Below are 24,805 nucleotides of genomic sequence, written 5' to 3'. Positions count from 1 at the left end.
TGTAGTAGGTTTAAACCAAATGGGATAAAACAAAAGTTACTATTTTAACTGAGCTTACAAATTGAGGTTACTTTTCGAAATAAATTCTGTTAGGTATTTATATACAATTTTATTTAATGACAAAAGGTAACAAATGTTATAGGGTGGAAGGATTTTATGTTTCATATATATACAGGGTGGTCCGTAAGTAATTGTACAAACAGAAATCGTAGATTCTGCACTTTAAAATATTACGATTTAAGCCAACTTGCTTTAATAAAATGTTAATATTAAAAAAGATACAGGGTGTTAAAGTGAAAATTTAAAATTTTATTTTTCGCTATAACTTTTACGTTTGTATATATTTTTGGACAAAATCTACAGTCAAATGCTTTTGAGTAGGATAAATTATAATTTTATACTTATTTTAATGTAACTAATAGAGGGCGCCACATATGCAATATGTGTGACATAAATTTGCGCTTAACTTTTTTGCTCTTTAAGTTAGCTCTGTTTGTGTTAAAAAATATTAAAGATACATTATTTTTACAAAGAAAAGGCATACTTGTTAGTAACCTGAAAATTCAACCGTTTTCAAGATAAATGCATTTTATAAGTCGGCTGCACAATAGTTCTTAGTTTGATATTTGTGCGGTAAAGCACTGAATATCTGTAGATAAGCATAATTCATAGTTTATTCTTATTAAAACAACTCAAAGATGATAATGTAACATCACAAAATGCTTTGTTATATGTGCTAAATGTCTTATTGGAGAAAAGATATGTCATCTTCTTCTTTAGGTGCCGTGTCCGTATTCAGACGTTGGCCGTCATCATGTTTACAATGTCCCTTTGCTATCGCTTCTTAAGTTTTTATAATTGTGTTGTATTACTTTATCTCTAATGTAAAATGCTAAAAACCCAAAATATGTGGTTTATGCAAGATGGTACACAACCACATTCTAGTGAGAAGACAGTTAGAACATACTTAAATACAACTTTTCTGAACGTTGGATTGGTCGTGGTAGTCACATTCCTTGGGAATGTGATGAGATATTGTTATAATTATTTAATTCATAAAACATCCGAAAAGAATACTTATTGGTCATTACGTAAATTGTTTACCCAATTTTATTAAGACAAATAGAAACTAGAGCACAGGTATTGAATAACACATATGTGTCCTGTTTCATAATATTTTTGCTACAAATCTAACCTAAAAGACTCAGCATTTTTACAAAAACATTTATCGTTGAACTAATAACCCATATTGTTATAAATATAGTAAACACACAGGCAATTTAGTTCAGCATAATATTAGTTCGTTAGTAAATCATAATAGTCCATTCGTTCGAGATGTAATTATAGTTACTCGTAAGCTGTAACGTAATCATATAAATAAGTAATGTCATCGATATATTCATCCATTATACATTATAGCCACCACGTAGCCTCGAATTTAATCCGCTTGATTTTGGTGTATGGGGCGCATTAAAACAACGTGTGTCATAAACATTCGCAATCAACTATGGGAAGAAATAAATACTGCAGCAGTTGCTTTAGAACCAATGATGTTATTTAATATGAGACGATCTTATATGTAATATATTGACAAATGAATTAAAGAAAATGGTGGACATATTGAACACTTACTTTGACAAAAATTTTTGTTATTTAGTTTAACTATTTCTTAATTTGGTTTGTAAACAAAATGTTTTGATTATGACTTTAATTTAACATAAAACGTAAAATGTTTGATGTAAAATCCTATTATTCTGTTATTTTGTCAAATCCTATTATTAATTATCCTGCTGATATATATTTATTTTATTTAATATTTCGTTAACTATTAACTTTAGTCAAAGGTATTTATACCAAAATTCAGAAGTATTAATGTTTTTGTCTATTTTTTCTTCGTTGCCTGGAGTAATTGCCTTAGATCAGAATTATGCAGCTGATTTTTAAAATGCGATTATCTCGAAAACTGTTGAGTTTTGAAGTTATTAACAAGTATATCTTTTTTTTGTTAAAATAATGTATCTTTAATATTTTGTATCCCAAATATAGGTAACTTAAAGAGTAAAAAAGTTAAGTGCAAATTTATACAACATATGTGGCATAAGTGGAGCCCTCTATCAGTTACATCAAAGTGTGCATTAAATTATAGTTTCTCATATTTAAAAGTACCCATTTGTAAATTTTTATACATAAATGTTTACAAACATGAAAGTTATAGCGAAAAATAAAATTTTAATTTTGCATTTTAACACCCTGTATCTTTCTTAGTATCAACATTTTATTAAAGCAATTTGGCTTAAATCGTAATATTTTAAAGTGTAGAATCTACTGTTTCTTTTTGTACAATTACTTAAGGACCACCCTGTATACAAGGATTTCCACAGTTTTCACTGTATTCCTTCACTCAACCGCTTTCTCCAATTTTTCCTGTTTAGCCAGTCTCCTTCCTGTAGGTTTCTTCTACTCATTGCTTCGTCCACTTCATCTCTGAAAGATCTTCGGGGTCTGCCTCTCTTTCTTCTTCCTATCGGGCTCCACTCTGTTTCATGTTTCATTAATTTTTTTATTAATTCGTCAGTTTGGTGTATATATTTTGTGCATTCAAAACAAATGTGGTTTAAATCTGCTTCTTTTTGACAAACTTTACATACATTGGAATTTACAATTTTAAGTTTTGCCACATGAGCCAACAATTTTACTTGTTTCTGTAAAGAAACATTAAAGACTATATTTGAGGAGGAGGGAAAAACAATCAAAATCCACTTTTGGACGAAATTGAGATGACGAAGTTTTCTAGTAATGAATAAATATTACTTATAAATGGTACGAAGTAAAAATAATAAAACAGTGTACTGGTGAAGAACTATCCCTTCTGCGAGGGAATAACCGTCAGGGTCCGAAGGCGCCTCCTCTCTGTCTCAACAGGTCCGATCGGGTGCAGCATTTCTGTGATTCTCTTCTAGTCTAGTGTAGCGACTTTGTTGGTGTGTTCTAGTTTGCCAGTTGATTTTATTTAATCACTAATAAAGTTGTCAGTAGATACTGATTAAAATGAAAAGTAGTGGTATCGATTGTAGTGATGTAGATGTGGGGACCGCTGCTAAAAAAAGAAGAAAAACAGGCCGTGTTACGATGTTCCTTAATAATTTATTTTGATATCGTTGTATAATTTGGATGTTACTTTCTTTTGTACAGCCCCATAGCTGTAAGGAGCTTCTTATTGAGATTATGAATGTGTTGCTTGTGTGAGTCCATTTCAAAAGGTAAAAGAAATAATAAATTAGACTTACTCACAATCAAATTAACTTAACTATCCAGACGACCGCTTTCGCTTTCTACAATATGCAAAGCATCTTCAGTTCTCGATACAAAGTTAAATAAATGATACCGGTACTCTATTAATTGATGGTTGAAAGAACATGGTTCAAACTATCCTGTATTGTTGAATGGAGAACTTAAGTCTGCTATTGTAATTGTTTGACAGTAAACGGGGAAGTTCTTGAAGAAACAGATTTTATCCAATGAATTAGAGATAGGTATAATGTGATTGTTTGTTAGATGAAAGTAATGTTCTATACCATTGAGTTATTTAAAAGTTATTTATATTTATTCTAGAGATATATTTATGAGATGTGTTTTATTTATTGAGATTTTATTTTATGATGACAGTTGTAAGACAATGAATGAGATTAGATGTACAATTGTGTGGGTGTGGGTGTGCAATTCTTTCATCTTGTAATTATCAAATTTCTTTGATAAAGTTCTATTGTTATATATGGCAAATGATTGTAAAGTCAAGTATTTAAAATTAAATATTAAGGACAATTTAAGACACAGAAAACACTTAAAAGGGGGACGAAACAAACATTAAATTTAAAAAAGGGGGACTTGAATGCACTACATCTCTTACTTGGAGACAATGAGTTTTTTTTTCTCATATTGCATATTGCAGAAAGCGAAGCCGGCCGTCTGGATAGTTAAATTAAATTGATTGTGAGTAAGTCTAACTTATTACTTCTTTTACCTTCTTATTGAGGTTTTCCTGGTTTTAGTGTCATTATAACATTTTAGTGTCATTATGTCTGCCACCTTCCATATCTTTGGTACATACCTTAGTCTAAAGGAAGCGTTTATAAGATCTGTTAATTTTATTATAGCTTTTATAATTTATATATTTTTTTATTTCCAAATATACTTCTTTTGTAGTTACAGGGATAATCTCCATTTTATCTTGATCAGGGAGCTCCCAGTTAATTATTTCTTGTTCTTCGTTTGGTTGAAAAGTATTTTTAGGTGGTCAGCAAACCTGTTGGACTTTTGTATATTGCTTCTTGTCTAGCTACCATTAGTATTTCTAATTGGTGGATTCTGTAAGATTGACCTTTTTAATCGTATGGTAGCCTTCCACAATAAGTAATCAGTAGCGCTATCATTTGATAGTTTACTTAGGTAGATGCTTACCGATTTATTTTTAATTTTTTGAATTTCTCTTTTTAATTTTTGTGTGGCATTATTTAATCTAGTTTTGTCAACTGGTGCTTTAGACTGATGCCACTTGCGTCTCAGTTTTCTTTTTTTGGTTATCATTTCTCTGATTTCTTTCGGGTAGTTATTTCCCTTTATTCTTTCGACACTGTTCGTGCTGTTGTTCCAAGCAGCTTGTTTTACATTTTTATTGAGTAATGCTACTTCTCCTTAACCATCTTTATAATTTATACACCCGAATAATAACGAACAGATTAGAGACAAAGCTGGATTTTTACCAACCTCGGGAACAAGCCGGTTTCCGCCCTAATAGTCCAAGATCCCAGAGCGATCAGACATAACTTATTTTCACACAGATGAAACCTTAGAGTCTGAGTAGCGTCTCGTGTGCTTTGAATACCTGCGTATTTGTGAAACTTGCTGAGTGACACCTGGGCAGGTACCAGGTGAGGAAGGTAACTAAAAATAAGAGCTATTTAACTTAAATTTACATAACTGATTTTTATACATATTTTGTAGAATATTATTTTAAAAATACTGTAATAAGTGTCAGACACTTGTCATGGACCAGAACTTTTTTCAGACGCATTAAAGTTCCACTAAAATTAAATGAACTTTACTTACTTTTACATGTCTGATTTTTAAGTATGTTATTAATGGAACTATAATAAAGTTATATTTAATCAGTCAGACAAATTAAAATGACCAAACATCCCTCAAACACAAAAATTAGTTAACCAGAAGTATGAGCGCGAGAGTGCTGTGCGCATGAGCCAGAGAGTAAAAAATTCAACAAGAATACTTACTGTTTTCGATCCGATTAAATATTTTTGCATCTCTATTTAAAAATCAGACAAGTAAAAGTAAGTAAAGTTCATTTAATTTTAGTGGAACTTTAAAGCGTCTGACAAAAGTTCTGGTCCATGACAAGTGTCTGACACTTATTACAGTATTTTCAAAATAATATTCAACAAAATATGTATAAAAATCAGTTATGTAAATAGCTTTTATTTTTAGTTACCTTTCTCACCTGGTATCTGTCCAGGTGTCACTCAGCCAGTTTCATAAATACGCAGGTATTCAAAGCACATGAGACGCTACTCAGACTCTAAGGTTTCATCTGTGTGAAAATAAGTTATGTCTGATCGCTCTGGGATCTTACTCTATAATTACGGCACAAACGATCACCTGCATTGCCTAAAAACCCTGATAGAAAAAACTAACGAATATAACCGTCCCTTGGTATTGATATTTGTAGACTTTAAAAGGGCGTTTGATACAGTGGACCTACCGTCCATCTTAAGAGCACTACAAGATTGCAGGGTCGACCACAGATATTGTAATATAGTTAAAAATATATATGAAAATGCCACAACAACCATAAGTCTACATTTAGCAACTAATAAAATAAAGATAAAAAGGGGAGTCAGGCAAGGTGATACCATGTCAGCAAAGCTGTTCATTACCGTTCTTGAGTATGCATTTAAAAGATTAACATGGCAACAGAAAGGAGTATCCATCGATGGAGAAAGATCAAACCATCTACGTTTTGCGGACGATATCGTGCTTTTGTCAGATAATCTGGGAGAGATTAAAGACATGCTCCAAGAACTGAATGACATACTATAAGAAACTGGGCTGGAGATAAATTTCGAGAAAACCAAAATGATGATCAATATGGTTCCCAGCGAAGAGATACAGATCAATAACAACAAGGTAGAATTAATCGATAAATACACATACTTGGGTCATGAAATTAGAATAACCAGAGACAACCAAACCTGCGAGCTAAATAGACAAATCACGTTGGGATGGGCGGCATATGGAAGGATGAGAGACATTTTTAAAACAAATACCCCAATTCACCTGAAAAGGAAGGCATTTAACCAATGCATCTTACCAGTCTTGACCTACGGAGCAGAGACCCTAACTTTAACGAAAGCTACTGCCGAGAAACTGAGGGTAACACAAAGGCGAATGGAGAGATCAATGCTGGGCCTGACCTTGAAAGATCGCGTGAGAAATGAGGAGATACGCCGACGAACTGGCGTAGACGATATTATACTGCGAATCAATAAACAAAAGTGGAGGTGGGCTGGACATGCTGCTAGAATGAAAGACGGAAGATGGACGAAGAGATTATTGGAGTGGAGACCAAGAGCCGACAAGCGAAGTCGAGGCAGACCACCCACTCGATGGACCGACGACCTAAGGAGAATAGAAACAAACTGGATTGCAGCAGCTAGAGATAGAGAGAACTGGAGACGTTTGGAGGATGCCTATATCCAACAATGGATGTAAAAATGGGGCTGGATGATGATGAATGCTACTTGTGCCTCTAGTTGATCAACGGTTCTTAATGGAACTGAGAGGTTTTTGATTTTCATGAAAACTGTTTTTGTGGACTTGTTTTTCCCCTGACTCCTCATTTGTTTACAATACTACAATTTAATAATAACGGAAAACTAAAGAATGTATTTAATGCAGAAAATATATTTTAAAGGTTGTTGATATAATTGTGAAAAATTCTTTTGCAATACTATGATAGACAGCATTTTGTAAAAAGAAGAAGTAATTAGAAATAGTCTTCATTAATTTGTTTACCGTTTAGTAATTATTTTAAATGAGATACAATATTTTAAATACAAACACTTTGAAGGCGTTTTAAAGTTTCCTAAAATGACTTATCCAAGTTTTTTCGCCAGGCCGAAGATACTTCCACTGGTAGTATTTTTATCATTTAAATATATTTTTTAATAAGATTCCCTATAAGAAAGTAAGAATTTGATCAGTTTCTATTAAGTTTTGACTCTTAAAAGTTATTTAAACAATAATAACATAAGAATAGATGAACATCCTAAAATTCTTAAATGAAAAAATTTTCAAATTAACTTATGTATATTGAGCTAAGAGAAAACAAAAAATCATAATCCTATAATGTTGTGAAAAATCAACTAAATATATAAATACAATTAAATAAGCACCACCCTGTATATGACAACGATTTGTATATTTGTACTACACTTCCTATAAATTTGTTGTCGTGCTAAATTCGTCAACGTGTAAACTCTTTATAAAGCTTTACCATAACATAAATCCCTATTAAAATTATTTGTTGGGAAGAGATAAATTCCGAAATTTCCATGTACAAGCATTCTACGTTAAATCTCATACGAGTCAATCTGTCAGTCCCATGCAGATTTCGATGGAAATGTATTCTTATGCTAAATGCGTATAAATTTAAATCAAAATCATTGAAAACTCGATCTGTCATTGTCGGACAAATTATTCAATATTTTCAATAAACAATGATTTACATTCGAGGTACTTAAAATAACATGGTTATTATGCCAAAATATATTATTAGCCATTTAGGAGATTAAAAATAAAAGTTTGGAATTTCATTACAATTTTTTTTAATTTTGGTCTCTAAATTTTTATTACATATAAATGAAATTTTTGTATATACATTGCATGTTCTTTAAATTAAGGTATGATTAAATTCTACTCTGAACAATGACTTTATCGATGTATCATGTTTTGGCAGATATTTTTTATTATTCTATATAGAGGTATCTTGATAAGACAATATGAAAATAACTGTAAAAGTAGCGATTCCAGATATAAGTAAAACGATAAGAAATATATATATATATATATATATATATATATATATATATATATATATATATATAATAGGAAAAAACAGTTAAGATTTGATTTCACGTATAGTGCGTCTATATATCCGCTTATACGTATTTCACCATAATAGGGATCATCAGAGACGACTATTCACAGACGCTCTGAACGTGAAAACAAATCTTTCCTGTCTTGGGAATAGGGATGGCGGTTTTTGACAAAACACCGGTTTTCGGTTATACCGGTTTTTTTTTGCTTACGGTTTAACCTGGCGGTTATAACCGGCCAAAAAAACCGGTTTTTCCAAAAACCGGTTTTCGGTATTTTTAATCCAATAGGTTACAAAGTTACATTTACAATGCACTTTAGTTTGCGCTACTTCGAATGCTCAATAATGCATAATAATGCTTTCGAATGCTCAAATAAATGAACTTTGATAAAATGAAAGGGAGATATCGAGCACAGTTTTATTAATTAAATCTTGCCCAAGTACTTTCGCCTCCTAGAGCATCTTCAAGGGAATTTTATCAAATTTGGGCTATCCAACAATCGCAGAATGTCGTAAACATAAAATTAAACATAAAATTGTCCATAACACTGTCATGCCGTCCCCCCTCCTCTGAAAGCGGGAGACTCTGCGGCTGGGAAAAATATTTATTGATTAAAAAATACAAATGTGAAAATACACAAGAAAATATGCATAAAATACAAGTAAACACTGCACTACTTACAGGGGGAGATCGGTGGTGATGACGGCATCTTAAGCTCCTACAGGTCCATCCTCGGTCGGTGTGTCAACTCCTCCAACGGGCTCGTCCTCTTCTCGGTCGTCCGGATCCCATCTGCCATATCCGACGGGGTTTCGTAGAGTACCAGTGTGCCGAAGCCTACGTGGTCGTCCAATCACTTTCGGTAGGGGGGCGATGACTGGGTCTACTCCGGGACTTCCATCGGCATCTGGGGCTTCTAACTTGGAATAAGTCTGGCTCGTCAAAGGTGTCTGCACGTCGAAGTCGTCAGGTCTGCAGAAGGCCTCGATGTCGGAGTGTTAGAGTATTGATTTCTAACACTACATGGTTCTCCCCATTCTTCTCTTGACTTCAACCTATGTTGAAGTCAATGGTGTGTTGCCTTCTGTGAATTCGAGCTGGGTCGTGGGTTCGGATTTTAACCACGTTGTCGGGCGTCATGTCACCTCGGGAAACAAATAAGGGTCTAACCACCTTCTGATATCCCCGGGTGCTCTGTAGAGGGCTCCGAATATACTGTTGAGAGCTCCTCTACTTAAGTCCATTTTCGGGTTATGGACTTGGAAAATATTTATCTTCAGTGTCTTGCCTTGAAAAAGGCAAGATATTTCTTACATGACAATTTCTTCGTCGAAATAAAACACCAAGTTAAGTTGAAACAATTCTCAGCTACAGAGTATGGAAAATAAATGCAGGAAGCAGAGCCCCGAGAGCACTAAGCTCTCGGAGAGCCCGTGAGGGACTGCTCTGGCTGACCTGAAAATCGCCAATATTTATATGCGCTGTTCGAGCGATAAATAGGGATTTCCAGGTCAAGAGCCAATGGGATAATTCGAAGCGGGGCGATGCGCATCGAAATGCGTACAAGTCCACAGACTATGGAATTCGATGACAACACTACACTAGACAAGGACAAACAATTTAAAATTATTTAAAAAATAGTCGAAGCTACATTCTAGTCGGCAACAGGAGAGAGATTCTCTCCTGTTTCCCTGTTTCCTGTTACCCCAACCATTTAAACTTTTTCCACAAAAATTCCCAAATTCTTTCAAATGGGATTAAAAAAAAAATAATATCAACATAAATATTTTACTTAAAAATAAATTGGATAATGCAATTCATCTTTTATTTTTACTACCATCAAAAAAAATTTATCATGTATTACTTTTAACACGTTTGTATATTTGTATAATAGGTACATTTTAACTCATTTAATACTTCCTGTATGAGTGTATCGTTTTGAAAACGTAGGGAAATCCTTGGAGATTCGTACTCGTAATCGGTACCTAATTCGATATTCATAATCAGAACATTACATTCACTCACTTTCAATGTCAAGAGTGAAGTGTGAAAAATAGATGATGTACCAGATCACTTCTTATGTAAATATTATGATTACAAATACCTTTTCAACGAAATATTATAAAAAAATTGTTTCTGGCTGATGTGAGTTTGCACTTTCAGTTTGCTTCTGTATTTATAAAATAAAATAAAATTTGAATTATGGTTTTGTTTGGAATAATTACTTGAGAATAATAATTATGATTGGGATCCAAAATAATGCCTAACCTAATCCTAATCACCGTAAAAACCTTTTACTTTAAAAATAAAAAACCGGTTATAACCGGGACAAAAAAAAAACAACCGATAAAACCGGTTATTGCGATGTAAAAAAAACCGGTTTTCGGTTAAAACCGGTAGGTTTTTCCCATCCCTACTTGGGAAGCAACTCTAACATGGCTTCGTATGGACGCAAATAATATCTGATAATAAATCCGTAAACTAATTTTTCGAAACCAAATTCGGATTTATGCTTTAATCTGTGCCTTCTAAGAATCTTTAAAGGCAAAACAGAGGTTGATAAAGATGTTATTAGAGACATGGGGAATCTAAAATTGCATGTTCGAAAATGAACCTTAGATTATGGTGAAGGCGCCGACGCTAATTCTTATGGAGAATCTGCCGTATCGCAGATTTTGCGGCCGTTCACTTGCAGCCTATTTACTAACGAGTGTTCTGATAGTTTTATCATACAACAAATAGAAGTATCAGATAAGTACATTTATAGTTATGTATCCAAAAGCATACCGACTAATTTAAACAATGTAATCTCACTTTAATTCGGTTACAACACCAAGAGTAGAGCGATTATAACAAAAATTACAGCACTTCACTCGTTCAGTCCGGTTTAAAGAGCTGTGTGACTCATGCACTACATAAACAGCTCATAAATCGGTTTTTTTAACTTTAAAACAACATTAAAGTAATTTTCCAGTAAATCTCTTATAAACACAATTCGCTCTCCACAAACTTCCATCTGCATTTTATCTAATTCAACTAATCACTAGAGTTACAAAGTTTATTCAGTCGCCCTCGGTGTTGATCTGGATAACGGAATTCCGGATCTTACTTACAGTGGAAGTGGAATTTTCGGAAAAAATCCAGTGCCACAATTTTTAAACACGTGTATCTATCTACATCAATAATCCCCAATTTCCTGCTACCAATCCTTATCCGCCCGAGGTAGGGAACATCTCCACTAATCTTTCTGCTCAAAGAGCCATGTTCGTTTCCTACATGGGCGTCCGACACGCCAAAGTGGTTAGTTTTTAGGGAGCCATCAAAGGATTCATCTTCGTGATGGATTGTAATGGATTGAAAATTTATACAGAATTTATAAAGTTTAGTAGCACAGAATAAAATATTGATTTGACATCAAGAGTAGGCTAAGTGCCAAAAACTTAATATTTTTTTATTTTGACTAAAAATTTGATACTTAAACTTAAAACAACAATTTTAATACTACTAACTATTTAAGTAGTATAATAAGAAGTATATTTATGGTAATAAATGTATAGTAATAACAAATTGTAGGTAATAAAAGTAATACTTAAAAAAACTTATGATAAAATAAAAAATAGGAAAATAAAGACCAAATAAAATAAATGCACACTTAAAAAATAACATATTTCCAATCTGTAAAGAGGAAAACGAAACTGATACAAAACTACAAAATTGACCTATCAAGAAGAGCTCTCAATGTTATTAACAGTCACACAATGACCACCAGATTATTCCCATCAGTTACAGGACAAAAGGCCCACCTGGATAAGACTGTTAATAACGAAATATAAGGATTTTTTTATTGAGTTTATTGTGTCTCAACTATAAAATTTGGTTACTATACATTTTACACAGTAACAATAAAGAGAATATGTGAAAGAGAAAGTAATAAAAAAAATACACTAAATTTTGTAATAAAACTTCGTTTCTCGAAGGAAATCTAATACATTAAAAACTTCAAATTTGCTTAGGATAACATTTGGAAGACCTTGTATAGAGTTTATTTTTGCACGTATTTGACGCACTGTGTAAGAATATGTTGAACGATTAACCTTTTAAATGCCGCTACTAGATAGGATTAAAATTTTGACTTGCAATTGAGATATGGTATCATTGGAGGTCTATGTATGGATAATATTTTGGTTTTATATAAAAAAAATCACACATTTCATTTTTATTATATGTTCCCAAAATGGGAACGTTGGCATGTTTCAAGAGTAAAAAAAATCAATTTTTTGACATGTTTGTTATAAGAACGTTTATTTTTAATTTGGTACATAGAAATCATTATTCGCTATGGTACGTAATGAAGCACAGCTTATTAATCCTCTTCTCACATTTTCTACAACGCAGGCGCGTATTTTTTTGGCAAACAATACATCTACCTTGAGTATCGGTTAACAGTATATGATTGACTCCGTCATACCTGATGTCCTGGATAACGGACGCCGTCGGCCCACCCAATCTTTGTCGAGGCACTATTTCTGCCTTCAGAAGAGCTAGTGTCACTTGTCGACAAAAAGTTAGATGAGAAATGTTTTCCTTTGGATGTAAGTATTGTTCTGAAGCTATTTTCTTGTGGCATTTTAAATTAATTACTATTTAACTGGGAATAAGCCACAATTAAAGGTTATTATTCTTATTAAGGCTTATTCCCAGTTAAATAGTAATTAATTGGATGTAAGTGTTGATAGAATCTGAAAGAAGCAACGACTGCCATATTCAAGGCATTAGAAAACAGATTCCACCACCATTTTTTTGACCGCAATCTGGGCCGGTAGGTGCTCAACATTCGATCCAGAAGATCAACTTCCCCATTCCTTCGTTATATTTTCTTATTAGGTCCGGCTGAGGCACATCTTTCCTACTTTCATGTTTCACCCTTCGTTTCGCTGTGTGGACTGGTTTGACTGTGAAATGATTACTTGCGACTGTAACGACAGAGTTATCATTCCACTTGACACAAATGACTGTTCCGTCTGAACGAAAGTCGTAAAAACCACGTTGTTTTTTTTTTCATCTCCTTTGAGCTCATTAGCGGACAATTAGCTGTACGGTTCTAGCGAATTGTTCCACAAGCTCGGAATCCTTGCTTTGCCAAATCTGTCAATAATTTGTGACTTATCAAAGAACACTAAATGTTGTTGAGGATTTTGAACAATGGCAAGGAGGTCATTAACAACACGCGTTCCCAGTGGCGCTGAACAATTTTCTGATTTCCCACAATATATTTGAGCATTGTATGGATAACCGTCTACTCCACAAAGCATCCATAACTTGAACCCGAATCTTATAGGTTTATTTTTTATAAACATTTTTGCAGAATGGTGTCCATGATATGGAACCATTTCTTCATCTATGTTTAATAATTCGTGAAATAATCCAAATTGTTGAAATTGCGCTAGAAGCTTGTCATACAAAGGTTGGACCTTAGCTACTTTAGACGGAGTGAGGTTCTGATTGTCGCATGTATGTAAGTATTTTTTGATAGAGCGAAATGTTTCTCTGCTCATAGTTTTTCCAAATAATGGAGCAGATAGATCTTCTGCCGTAGACCAGTAATCGTTCTCGCTAGGAAGAGAGTAATAGCCACTGAGTAGCAATAATCCATGAAATTGACTCAGTTCTTGATCAGTAATTTGAAAGGATGGATTATTCTTTTCTAGATGAGCGTACAATAATGTCTGTTCTAAGATAAATTCCATAATATCCGGTGTAAAAAACAGGCCAAAGATTTCAAAAGGTGACTTTCCAAGGTGCTCCTCTCCTACTTTTCTAGGCGCGACTGATGGAGTCTGAATATGTACACTCTCTTGCTTTTTCCATGTAATTTCTTTATTAGAAAAATCTTACCAGTTCGTTTTGCTTTGGAAGGTCCTGGTTCTTCTGTGTTACTGAAAGAGTCATTATCTGATTCGTGCACCTCTACTTCTCCAGAAACTTCCTTGGGTAGACCTGGATTGTCTAATAGTAGTTCATCATTTCCCCATCCTCGTCGCTTTCATTGGCTTTGTCTCCAGAATCAGGTGGCAGAAGAACTATGTCAGCTGTTCCTTATGAGGAAGAAGCCAATGAATCAATAGCCTCACTCAGAAATCTATATCTTCTAAAAGAGTCACTGAAAAACAAAATAAACGTGTTTTTGTACAAATGATAAAAAATAAACAAGTAAAATTATTTCTACATCTGGTTACATTGAAGACTCTTATTGCTTAGCAAATTTGAGTGCTAATTTTGAGTGATAAGTAGCTTACACAATGAAACATATAATGTTATGTATTATATGTAACTGTACAGAAGATGCTAACAAGAATACGCTAAAATAAAAAGTATAACTTACCCGTAAAACGTTTTTGGGTCCATGGTAAAATTGGAAAATAAGCTAACTAAATATTCTAATTTTAAAATGTTTCGTAAATTATGCTGAGCAAACACTACAACACTACACTGATAGAACGAACCAACTACAATTTGTTATCGGTAATACGTTACGAACACTTTGAGCGGGAAGGAGAAGTTTCTTCATTGTTACCGGATTTCCCTACTAAAACATGCCAACGTTCCCATTCTGGGAACAAGTATTAGAAAGCTATACTTTTGACACTTTTTAAAAACAAATTAGTTTTATATAAAGACAATTAGGTACAGTCATTACCATACTAATAACTAAATAGAAAAAAAAATATTGAAAAAAGATCTTTTTATTATATTTAAAATGAAATTCAAAGTTGAAGATCATAATTTTATAAAAACAGTAAATTTCATAAATCATGAAAAAATACTAAAAATCATTGTTTCAGAAAGTCTTGCAGTTATTCTGGTAGATTATAGGTTGGTTTATTCAATATTGGTTTTAAAACTAAAACTGACGTAAAAAATCTAAAATTATACATACACACATATATATATATATATATATATATATATATATATATATATATATATATATATATATATATATATATATATATATATATACATCTAGCGGTTAATGTAAGCTCCGTTCTAAAACGGTATTATACTAACTCCAGTAGAATATACACCGTGTATTTTATTATCTAAGTAGCGCTTTATGTAGACTCCGACCAACACGTAGGATTAAGTGGACTCCACAAAAGGATAAACCATTTTTGGGATCCGTATTTACGATATTGCATATACTTCTAAACTCCTGCGATGTTGCCAATAATTATATTAGTAGTAGATTTTCAAATTTTACAGCAGATACATTCTGGAACTTGAAATTTATTTAAATATCCATCAATTTAATCATAGAGGAATTTAAGGACTATTTGGCTAATTTATGTAGTTAAATATAAATTGTTAACCGCCATATACCTTTATTTTACTTTTTAGTTTTAATAAGCAAGGCGGTAATTTATATTACTTTTATATATTTTCAAACATAAGAAAGTGTGTATTATAAACTTGGAAAAGCGAAAATTTCCGTTTTTATTAATTAGTATTTTTTATTAAAATGCATTGGCACTAAAACATTTAGTACATAAATGTACGTATATCAAATAGAGTAATCGTGTAACAGTTTCTGAAATTAGAAGCCCCTTCGGTAAGATTATAAAGTTTGTTACCACAAAAAATCTACTAGCATGCACAGAGATGAGAGAGACCTACACAGAAGAAGATTTATTTTTAGCGAATGACAGGGCCATTTATGTAGCCAACCATTGGAAATACAAAATTTAAAGCTGTTGGTATTCCGGACACGGAAAGTAAAGTAAGTAAAAAAAGAGGTAAAAGTAAAATGAAAAAAAAAAAACTAAAATACTTATATAATAGGTAGACCTGAAAGTGCGCCGGAGGGTTTGAAATAAGAATTTACCTAAGGAATGAAATAAGAATTTACCTAATATAAAATAGATCTGAAAGAGAATAAAAAACAGATCAAAGAATTAATAGAGATTAAGTACATCCTTAAGTAACATATCTCAAATCCGCCTGCAGTTTTTTTGGGTAGATCGAGTAGCTCGACAGAACTGTTGCCGGTTCCAAGCCCAAATAAAGGAGGAGGGGGTCTACAGCCAGTTTAGCACCCTACTGATAGACTTTAAAACCATACAGCTCATAGAAACAGAATTATGCCTCGGGACAGGAATGATTTCATTACGACAACTAACGGGAGAAAGAGGACAACGAATTTGTGGTAAACGAGAAATACACTTCGCATCGGTGCTTTGAACGTGAAGTCTCTACAAGAGAGCAGAAAATTACAAAAGAGCTTGTAGAAAAAAAAATATAGACATGTGTGCGTTAAAAGATACAAAGAAAAAAGGAAAAGGGTCAAATTATTATAGATGACCATCTCATGATTTACAGTGGCGTTGCCAAAGAAACCAGAGCCAAAGAAGGAGTCGCTCTGTTAGTACACAAAAATTTTTTACACCAAGTATAAAAATAGTAAGTGTAAAAATTATACTGGATGTTAAACCTCTAAATGTGGTAGCAATTCACTTCCAGAGAACAACAAAGATACCACCACAAGGAAAAACTTCTAGGAACACCTTCAGACTGTAATAAACGAGACCCCAAATGATAAATATATAATCATTATGGGTGATTTTAACGCCCGTGTTGGCAATGATTTAGTTCCAGCGATAAAACAGCGATATAACGAAAATATCAGAAATGAAAACGGAAACCTTCTAACGGACCTCTGCAGCAAAAACCAGATACGTAATAATAATACATTATTCCCTCACAAAAAACAATACAAATACATTATTTTTGAAAACAGTAGAGGACAAAGATCTATTATAGACTATATTCTGTTAAATAGAGAGCACTAAAATCAGCAGAAATAGGAAGCGATCACAAATTGGTATTGTGCCGAATGAAAACACATATATGTGATAACAAAACACCGAAATACACCACAAAGATAAAAGTCGAAAGCTTACAGGATGACTCGACAAGATACCTATTCCAGAAAAGAAGAACCGAAAAAAAAACAGAAATACATATATCACAGAAAGTGATGGAGTCAAAGAAAGCTGAACAATACTTAAGTCTAATATCTTAGCCTCGGCCAAGAAAGTTCTCGTTAAAAGAAATATAAGTAAAGTGAAGGAAAAATGTAAAGAAAACAAAAAAGCTTACCTGAAATACATGTCAACCAAAACACAAGAGGCATAACATAATTACAAGACAATTAGAAACGAAACACATGCACTTATAAGAAAAATAAAAAATGGTCACTGGGAACGTTTTTCGAAAGAAATGGAACATAATTTTTCTCGTCTGCAAAAGGAAATATAGCGCTTCATCAGACGTCAAAGAACGGAGGTAAAGTAACTAATAGAACTAAAATACATAGAAAATGATACGTGGATTGACTACCTAAAAAAGCTATAAACAGGAGAAGAACAAACGACGCTAGAACCGGAAACATCAGAAATTACAACATATAAAGAACTTAATATAAATGTACAGGAAGTTCGGAAAATACTTGAAAACCTGAGGAACAGAAAAGCAGCAGGTCAAGACGAGATACCAAACGAATACTGAAATATTGTGGAGCAGCAATGACAGAACAATTAACAATATTAATTAATAAAATTATAAAACACAATCAAATGCCGGAAGAATGGAGAAGGAGCGAACTAACTCTACTATATAAAAAAGGAGATAAAAACAGACAAAAAACTACAGAGGTATAAACTTGTTAAATACTACGCTAAAACTTACAACTAAAATTTTACAAGTGCTAATTAATCACAATATAAGTTTAGCAGATGAACAACCGGGCTTTTTAAGTGGTAGATCGTGTACAGATGCAAAATTCGTTATAAAGCAAATTACTGAGAAATCACTGAAGTATAATAGACTAGCATTTCTGTGTCTGATTGACCTAAAGAAAGCGTTTGACAGAGTAAGACTGAAAGATGTAATCCATCTTCTGTATAATAGAGAAGCTCTCCTAAATATTATAAAAACTATCGAAAACATCGACCAAAACAACAAAATTGAAGTCAGAATAGAGGGACAACTTACAGAACCTATAGAAATAGGCAGCAGAATAAGACAAGGGGATTCGTTGAGATTAAGCCCCATGCTCTTCAATTTGATCATGGATCAAATCATCAAAAGCGTTAACAAAAGAAGAGGATACAGAATGGGAAACAAAGAAATTAAAATACTCCGTTACGCAGATGACGCAATATTAATAGCCCAAGATGAAGATAGTCTGCAAAGATTGGTCTACAAATTTAACATAAGAGCAAAAGAATTTAATATGACAATCTCATCTCAGAAAACTAAAACAATAGTAGTCAGCAAAGGACCACAGATATAAAATAGAAATTGATGGCATTAGCAGAAACAAGACCCGACACAGCCACAACGCAAAGAATAATGGACGCGGCAGAGATGAGAGTACTGAGAAGAATTACAGGAAATACTCTGAGAAATCGAAAAGAAAATGTAACGTATAGTGTATAAATGAATGGATACAAAATAGAAAAAAAGAATGGAATAACCACATAGGTAATGGAAATAAAATACCTGGCATTATGAATTTATTATGACAATTTCATCTCAGAAAACTAAAACAATAGTAGTCAGCAAAGAACCAACTAGATGTAAAATAAAAATTGATGGCATCAGTATTGAACAAATAATGAAAATAATATACTTGAACTTTATTTTACTGTCGTTTTGAAATTTTAAACTTTCTAGTGGGTATCTTTATGTCTTTATTACCAATTGTTATTAACATGCGTTTACACAACGTTATAACGTTGTGTATTATAAAAGTATTCTATTTCTTTTTATCGTAGTAAGTCATTACTCAGACAAAATATTTTGGTGTCTTATGGTATTGGTAACTTGATTCTGTAATAAAATTCATGGCAGACGACAAGCGGTTTCATAACCACTAAACATATCTATTTCTTTATTGTTTCCGTATATATCATGTTTTACAGTTATGATAGATATTATGTTCGGTCTAATTGTTTTAAAAACTTTGACGCTTGTATAAGCTTTAACTTTAATAATAATTTTATAGACCTTAATCATTTAGAAGTAAATATAATATATAATAGTATATATAATTTTTTTTCTGTCACTTGGTTTAAATATAGTTCTTATTATATATATGAGCAGAAAATAACACTTATTTCAGTTCGTACGATTTGCGGTAATTTATTTAATGTTAATTCTGGAATTTCACGTTTATACTCAGTTTCTGTTGTTCCGCTTATTTATCTGAGAGATAATTCGTGACTTATCTCTTCCAATTTTGACGTCACGGGTCTCCTCCATTCTGCTTATGTGATTATTCCATTCTTTTTTTCTATTTTGTGTAAATTCATTTATACACTTTACGTTACATTTTCTTCTAATGTCTTCACTTCTCTTTTGATTTCTCAGCGTATTTCCTATAATTGTTCTCAGTACTCTCATCTCTGCCGTTTCCATTATTCTTTGCATTGTGGCTGTGCCGGGTCTTGTTTCTGAAGCATATGTCATTATTTGTCTTACACTGGCTTTATAAATTGATATCATCTCAGTGTTAATGTGTCTGTTTAGCCATATAGTGTTATTAAGGCATCCTGCCAGTCTATTTGCTTTTAGTACTTGATCTCTCATTTCTTTGTCCAGGTCTCCGTAGCTAGACAGTGTAATTCCCAGGTATCCCAGGTAGATATATATCTCTACTCCCCGATTTCAGAAAGCAGTCACCAAACTTTTAAAACTGCTACATTCATGCTTCCTATTATCCAACGATTAGCCAGTCCATGACTATATGCATTATTATGGTACTGATATTGCTGCTGCCCCTCATAAGTAAATAGAATATGCAAGGGCGATTTTGGCAATTTAATAGGATTTTTGTGAGTTAGAATATAATTTCTCCGAGAAAGTAAAGAATATCTATCCGCTATCCGGATTTAATCCATAGATTAAATATTAGAATACTATAGAATAATGCTATTAGCAGCAAAAAAAACGATATAGTAGTCAGTAACGAGAAAACCAAATAAATGTTCATTAACAGACAAAAGAGACCATGTAGTAGGGCATATAACTTAACAATAGATCCCTATAATTTTGAAAGATAGGAGCGTTTTAGATATCGCAGATAATGTTTTCACATAAGAGATCAAAGGGAAAATTCTGGCAGCAAACTAATATATGTATAACCCTCATAACAATTTTAAATCCAGAAGTCTAACACTAACTACTAAAATGAGGATATATAAAACAATGTAAGTAAAACTCAGGTATTAATTAGATCAGGATTGCTAGGAAAACCCCCAGAAGTGTTTTACGACCGGGAACTAATGCTAAGGTCAAACAGGTATAAAGATTGCAACGTCGTACAGGAAACTAAATCTCAACGCCAAAGTTATTGTTTTGCACTCTGTATTGATTGGTGATTCATAAGATTCATATATTTCTCTAAGAATTCTTCTTTCTGCGACGCTCAATCGGCTCTTATTTTGTTTTTTCATTGTCCATGTTTCACTTACATACGTAGATTCTTATTTTTTTGGATTTAATTTTTTTGCTTAAAACGTAGCAATTACGAGCTTCTATTCTGTCTGTCGTGCTTCTCCGAAGCACGTTGGCAGCGCAGTTAAATTAGAAATTGAAAATTTTGTCGGTGCCAGGATTCGAACCCGGGCCCTCCAGCTTGTTAAGCCAGTAACACAGCCACTGAGCTACGGCTGCCACATAATTTACACTGAAAATACTAACAAGAGAGTGCTCTCACTTCCACATGTTAAAATTTATATATAGTACCAACAGATGCTAGTTATATACCATCAGTACTAATAAAATGGAAACTATTAAATTAATGTCAATTTCATTTAATCAAACGTACTAACCTTAAACATGGTCATTTAAGGAAACACCTCAAAAATATTGACAAAAAATTAAAAATAGCTTAAGCGTTATACAAGTAACAGAGCAGCAAAGCTCACAGCATGAGAATATTGCCTCGTACTTTTATATAGCAATTTGTTCTCACAATTTTATAGTTTTTGGAAAAATGAACTCCGATTAGAAGATTAAAACGTCAAACAAAATGTAAAAACCTATTCATATTTTGTGATACAAAATCTTCAATTTCGATATTGAATATTCTTAATAAATGTATAATCTAATATTTAAGCCTGTTTATGTTTTACAGACTTGGAAAACACTAAACAGACAAATATTTATTCCTTTATGTACTAGGTTCTAAAAAAAGTGTACTCAAAACAAATAAATATTATCTACCAAGTGTTTTATTCCAGTTTCATATGAAAGCACCAGATATGAGATATGTATTATAAATTTCGTCATAGGTGCAAATTTGAGATAAAAACCAAATGATAGAGCATATAGTGAAATATAAATATCTTAGAATAGCTGTATCGAGCGAGGATAAGATAAGGTTATTGATGAGGAAAAAAAGACCTATCGCTGAGGAAGTGAAAAAGTAATTGGCAAACGCAAATGAAATATGCATTACAATCTTTCATGATACACATATATTCGTACTGCAGAAACAAGACAATTAATAAACACGTTAAGGGAATCTTAATGATAAACAAAATTTAACTTTTAATACACAGGAGAAATAATGATATGCAGAAGAAACACAAATTAAAAAACGTTATCCACTTATTGTACGCAAGAGAGATACCTCTAGGAAAAATCAAAACGACCAAAAATATATACCAAAATAACACAATAAAAGTAAAAGTAGAAGAAGAATCAACTGACCCTAATAAAGCTGACAATGGGATAAGACAGGGATATTTCCTGAGTCCTCTATTGTTCAACCTGATTATGGATGAAATAATAAAAAAGTAAGAACTAAAAAAAGATACCAAATGGAAGAAAAACAAATTAAAATTGCTGTGCAAACGACGCAATACTACTCTTTCAAAATGAAGATGATTTACAACGTGTGCTGCACCAATTTCATATAACTGCCAGAAAATTTAACATGTTAATTTCCCCAAAAGAGACAAAATTCATGGTTACAACAGCAAATTTACTAAGATGTTAATTGGAGCTGAAAGGTCAGATAATAGAACAAGTGATGGAGTTTAAATATCTAGCCATCACATTATCTAGCTACGGAAAGCTCGAAACTGAAGTGGAAGATCCAGTGAATAGAGCAAACAGAGCCGCAGGCTGACTAAATGAAACAATATGAAGCAATAAAACTATCGGGAAAGAAACGAAAGGCAGAATTTACAAAACAGTCATCAGACCAATGACATACGCGGCAGAAACAAGACCTGACACAGAGAGGACAGAAAGGATATTAGAAACAGCAGAGATGAAAACACTTAGAAAAATTGATGGTAAGACACTATGGGACAGAGCTAGAAGTACAGATATACGACGTAGATGCAAGATGGAGAAGATCAAGAACTGGTTAAGAAATAGAAGAGTAGAATGGAACGATCATATAAGCCGAATGACAACAAATAGAGTAGTAAAGACGGCAAGAGACGGTCAACCCGTAGGAAGACGATCAGTAGGAAGATCACGAAAACGATGGAACGGCAACTTACTGGAGGCACATTGAAAAATGACAGTCATGTCTATATAAATAGAAGAAGAAGAAGAAGAAGAAGAAGAAGAAGATACGCAGGATAAACATTAAAATTGCTGCAAGAAAGATAAAATAAATCAGTCATATTAATGTAGAATAGCAGAGGACAGAGTGTTTAGAGAAAATAATGAATCAGTCATATTATTGTAGAATAGTAGAGGACAGAGTATTTGTCATAGCTTTGGACAAGTGCCCAATTAAAAAAAGAACACAGGTCGTTCAAAAAAGATGGAACTCTAAAATGAAAATAGAATAGATTTAAAAAAATAAAAGCATAAACATGTCTTTTCCTACTTTTTTAATATTGAAAATACGTAAATAGAACATTGAATTAAAATGTAATCTTTGATAATCTGTGATAAACCCATCACCTGAACAGTGGCACCGATATATGTAGTTGAAATTGTTTACACTTATTTTAACTGTTTATTTTGTTATTATCTAGATATGAGTTGCGACCGATATCACAAACTTATTTATTTTTCACAAAGAGGCTCTTTAATACCTAAAATTATTACTATACAAATCTGATTCGAAATATCGTCAAAAAGTAATACATGGCATGTAAAATTTAAATTTTTAATAAAAAGTAAAAGATTAGGCATTACTTATGGGATTTAAAGAACGCGCGTTAAGGAAGATTAAAGTACTAATAAGATCACCGCAATTGGGCATACCCCGGGTAATGATTAATTAATTAATCGGCTAATTCTTCAGTCACCCCTTTAATATGATTTTGTCAAATTGGTCCTTTTTAGAACCAACTATTCTAATAACATATGTCTATAACTGTTAAGGGTATATCTAGAGATCAAGAAACTTTACTTTACTTAAACTTATCAGACATATGAGCTAAACACGAATGTAACTTATCTCTAGTGCAGGAAACACATATAGGGCCTAACCTAGGGTATTTGGTATATAGCTGATCGCTGAAAACCACATCGATACCTTTTTGCCATAACATCGTAAGTCTCGTTTAGTAAATTTTACAGTACGGCAGTTTTTTCAATAAACGTGTTTAGAAATGTCCAATTGAAGTAAAAATTGGCATCCGGACGTATTATGATGAGTGTTTGAAGTAAAGTAATGATTTTTCTTCAAAATAATTTCAGTTTTTTTGTAATTGGACTTACGTTACTTTGGAAGCATCAAAAATAATTTTGCTACTGTAGTTTTATACAAGTCCAACACTTACGATAATTTTGGTAAATTTAGAAATAATTTCATATTGTGATTGTTATCGTAAGCTCAGCACTTACGATAAAAAGTATGTTTAGACACAGCCCCTTAAAGTAACATAAATAATATATAAAAAAATACCAAACATCGTTTATTTAAGGTAATTTATTTGTAAAAAGTAAAAAGTACAATAGACTTTAACTTTTTACTTGAACAACAACTTTTTACTATTTAACTGAACAACAAATCGCTTTAGTCATAAACTTTCAAATAGTCATAATATCTAATGTTATTGCATGTGCTATAATAAATGTGAATCATAGAAAGTCAGCAAAAATCTAATCTTGGGGCCCTTCATTGCTTTCGTCTTTCTCATCGGATTATGCTAGCTTATCTGGCGTAGCTGACGTTTTCATTAGCGTATATTAATTTTGAAACCTGAGAGGAATTATATTGCAACGTGATAAAATCTAAAACATTCTGCTTCTGCTCTTTCCCAGTCTTGTTATAGGGAACATGCACACCTCTCTGATCTATTTTGGAAAATGAGGCTGACGTAGAGTTTTCTTTCGTATATCTCAAAGTTATTTGTGAAATATCCAAGGTTTTCAATAAAAATTGTTGGCACACCTCGTGTTCCACATCATTCCACCTAATGATATACTTGTACGAACATTGTCTTCTGCTTCTTCCAGCCTCTTGTTTTCGACGTTTTATTTCAACATCTTTTATGCATGAAAGCAGCCAGTCTCGTTGCCTTTGTAGGCTTCCCAAGCCCCAATAAAATTCGAAAACGTGTTCTCTCACTATCTCTGGAAATTTTGAAATACAC

The 24,805-nt window shown here is 32.7% G+C and overlaps 1 protein-coding gene across 1 annotated transcript in view; it reads left to right on the top strand.

Annotated features, from left to right (window-relative positions):
• The window catches only part of LOC140436452 (uncharacterized), a 508,405-nt gene that overhangs the window by 178,686 nt on the left and 304,914 nt on the right, over positions 1 to 24,805 (top strand). The gene's annotated exons all lie outside the window — the stretch shown is intronic.

The sequence above is a fragment of the Diabrotica undecimpunctata genome, chromosome 3 (assembly GCF_040954645.1).
Source record: "Diabrotica undecimpunctata isolate CICGRU chromosome 3, icDiaUnde3, whole genome shotgun sequence".
Classification (NCBI taxonomy): Eukaryota; Metazoa; Arthropoda; class Insecta; order Coleoptera; family Chrysomelidae; genus Diabrotica; species Diabrotica undecimpunctata.
The sequence above is the reverse complement of the archived record's forward strand: the minus strand, read 5'-3'. Positions and strand labels throughout refer to the sequence as shown.